Raw genomic sequence first — 3,786 nt, forward strand, 5'->3', positions numbered from 1 at the left:
CTAAAACCACATCGATTAACTTATATCACAATCAGTAAGTTGTCTAAAACCACATCGATTAACTTATATCACAATCAGTAAGTTGTCTAAAACCACATCGATTAACTTATATCACAATCAGTAAGTTGTCTAAAACCACATCGATTAACTTATATCACAATCAGTAAGTTGTCTAAAACCACATCGATTAACTTATATCACAATCAGTAAGTTGTCTAAAACCACATCGATTAACTTATATCACAATCAGTAAGTTGTCTAAAACCACATCGATTAACTTATATCACAATCAGTAAGTTGTCTAAAACCACATCGATTAACTTATATCACAATCAGTAAGTTGTCTAAAACCACATCGATTAACTTATGTCACAATCAGTATAACATAAAACACAACAATAAAATAAACAAATAACTACGGGAAACAATCCGCGACAACTAATAATAAGCAGAAATACACGATGTTTTATAACTGGTTTGTGACAATCTATAACTTGAGCTGTGACAACTAATAATTTAGATAAAATACATAATATAATAAGCAGAAAAATCAATAAAACCCAAAATAAGAGAAATTCATTATAATATTGCTTTACATGTTTTATAAAATCCAGACCAATAAAAATAAAAATTGAATCACACGAAAAAGTTATTTGGTCAGCAAAACCAAATTAAAGAAATTAATAAGATAAAATATGGATAACCGTATTTAAAGATTAATATATATTCAAATATACAATATAAAATAATAAACTGTAAAAATAAAACATAACTCAAAGCATATAAATTTTAAGAATAAAAATATGAAATTCATAAGAACAAAAAGTAAGAAATGACCCGTCAAACCATTGACCATCTATATCCACTTACTTTTCTAAAGATTTTATGACAAAATGTTTATCAGATGAAAACTTAAAAATTCTTCATGTAAAAAGCATTCAAGAATATTATGATAAAAACAACGCTGACAGCAGCTTCCATCATCTACAAACATCAGTAGACGGTTGTACCTAGGTGCAGTTTATGTATACAGTCTAACAATGCTTTGCAAAGGTGAAAAATATAAGAGAAACCTACATTGATAAAATTGGTTGGACGCAAGACTATAAGCTTGGCGATCAATGATAGAGTCAATTGCATTAAGAAAATATTGCATGGAATATTAGTTAAAAAACTTAAGTGTTACTTTATCATTTTACAAGCAACAAAGGTTACAATATTTGTCATCCAAACAACATCAACAAGAGATACAAAAACTGTTATTTCTATAAGCAATGATGAAATTCATCTACTTCAATTGATAAGTGGTGAGTCAATTTTTATTGCTTAACATTTGAACATTAGATCCCAATTACTTTTATGTACTTCAACAATAACAATTATTTGTAGATTTATGTTGGCCACAAATATAAAAATATTATTACTCTTTTACGATTACTTTTTGTCTAACTTTCTTTTCTCAAACATATATACTACATAAAATAAACGTTTATACAATACATTAAAAACTTAATAGTTTAACAGAGAAGCAAACAAATATCTATCAAAGAAAATTTATACACTCCAAAAGAAAATTTCTACCATACTATTATGATTTAATTCCAAAGGCACCAATAACAAACACATCACATACTTTTCAAGAAAAACAAAAAAATAACATATGTGAATAGCCCAACGACAAACAATCCGCGCGTAGCAAACACATACATGTTTTTCCATTTTAGGACATTAACTTAATCGCTAGGTGTTTGCCCGCACATGCGGGCTTAATCGTTTTACAAATATTTATTAGTTTATTTTTATTAATTCAAAAATCAGCATGATAACTTATTATTTATGTTTTTAAAAAAAGTAAATTAAACATTAAATTATATATATATGAAAAAAAAATTAATTAAAATATATATGTTTATTATTGTGCAGAAATTTTAAAAGAAAACATTCACATATTAGAAATATTTTAGAAAATATCTTTATACAAATTTAGTTGATTAATATTTATTTATAAAAATTTTATATGTTATTTTTCTAACTTTTATAATTGAATTTTTTTTTTAAGATAACAACAAAATATCTAAGAATTTTCTTATTTAAAAATTCTAATATTATTAATAAAAATTTGTTTTAATTATATATAAAACTCATTAAGGATAACATTCCCCTTGACTTTAACCACTTAATTTATTATAATTTTTTTATATATTTCTTTTAAATTTTATTATTGAAAAATATGTTTTAAGATAAAAACACAATATATAAGAATTATCTTATTCTTTTTTAAAAAATTAATATTATTAATAAAATTTCGTTTTTGATTATATAATTAATTATATATAAAATTCATTAAGGGTAGTATAGATATTAACCGCTCTAACTCTGAATGTGAGAGCTCCCTTACTAAAATTTACTTCGCAAATAATAGTATAGACTATATTTAATTTGGCGTAACTATCAGCTATTAATTATACTTTTATTGAATCGATCAATGAAAAACACTTACACTCCTGTCACTAACCACTATCAAATGAATCAAAAAATAATTTTAAACTCACTAGAGTATAAAACGTATGAACCCGGCGTGTAGCGACGGAATACAACTAGTATACCATAAAAAACAGAGCATCATATCGTATTGGCAAAAACAGTAACATTGTTTTACCCAAACATATCAAACATTTAAAAATGCACAACCTTAGATTTTGAATTGCGCGAACAGTCTCTGTCTATATCACCCCACCCCCACTTATTCTGAAACCTCTATCTCACTTATCGTTCAACTTTTAAAGATTTTAGGGTTTGTGATATCATTTTTTAAAATAAAAAACCATGTTTGTTATTGTGCTTAATGGCAATCTAACTGTGTGTAGTTTTTGATGAAAATCTTGCTGTTTCTATACTAAATAGATACGTCCAGTTTTTTTTCTTTCATTTAAACGGTGTAAAGAAGGAAACTGTTAGGGTTTTAACGTTTTTAACGATGGAGGGTCAAGTTTAGTAACATATTTTAGTTGAGGAATTATTTAACTATAAACATAGTTGAGGGTTTAAATATGGATGGACTTATAGTTGAGGGTTTGTTTCATTAAATTCCCTTCTATTAGATATAACTTTAGAAATTTTAGGTGTAGGTTTAATTTCTTTTTAAGTTTGGCTTTAAATGATATATATATATATTGGTCATAAATATGTAACCAATTTCGATATATAAAATTTCTAAAATATTTTTATTTATGTATTTTTTTTAAATCTTTTGATGAACCTATAATAGCAATTATTATCTGCAATTATAAGTTATATAATTGCACAACTAATAAAATGCTATTGAACTAATAATTTAACGTAGCACATAAAAACCGCTATATAAAATGCCGAAGAAAAGATAACGGGGGCAGACACAACGTCATCCACAAAGCTATGCATCGCTGTAATAGCATTTTACGGACGTTATATATGAGCCATTTTCTTGTAGTGTCTGTCCATATGAGCCCTTTTCTTGTAGTGTTTATCCAATTCAAAATTAGCTGTTAACCCTGGTTCAAAACGCAGGATTGGAGGACGATCCCTACCGTAAACAGCTTTGAACGGAGTGGTTTGTAAGGATTTATGATACATGGTATTATACCATAGCTCTGCACATGCCAAATAAGTATGCCAAGTCAAAGGATCACTACAAGAAAACAGCGGTATTCTGACGGACATTCCGACGGAAAATGAAATCCTCGGAATATACCGAGGAATTTCCGAGGAAATTCCGAGGAAACACAAAATTGGGGTTCCTCGGAATTT

This window comes from Brassica oleracea, chromosome C3, assembly GCF_000695525.1.
Source record: "Brassica oleracea var. oleracea cultivar TO1000 chromosome C3, BOL, whole genome shotgun sequence".
Classification (NCBI taxonomy): domain Eukaryota; kingdom Viridiplantae; phylum Streptophyta; class Magnoliopsida; order Brassicales; family Brassicaceae; genus Brassica; species Brassica oleracea.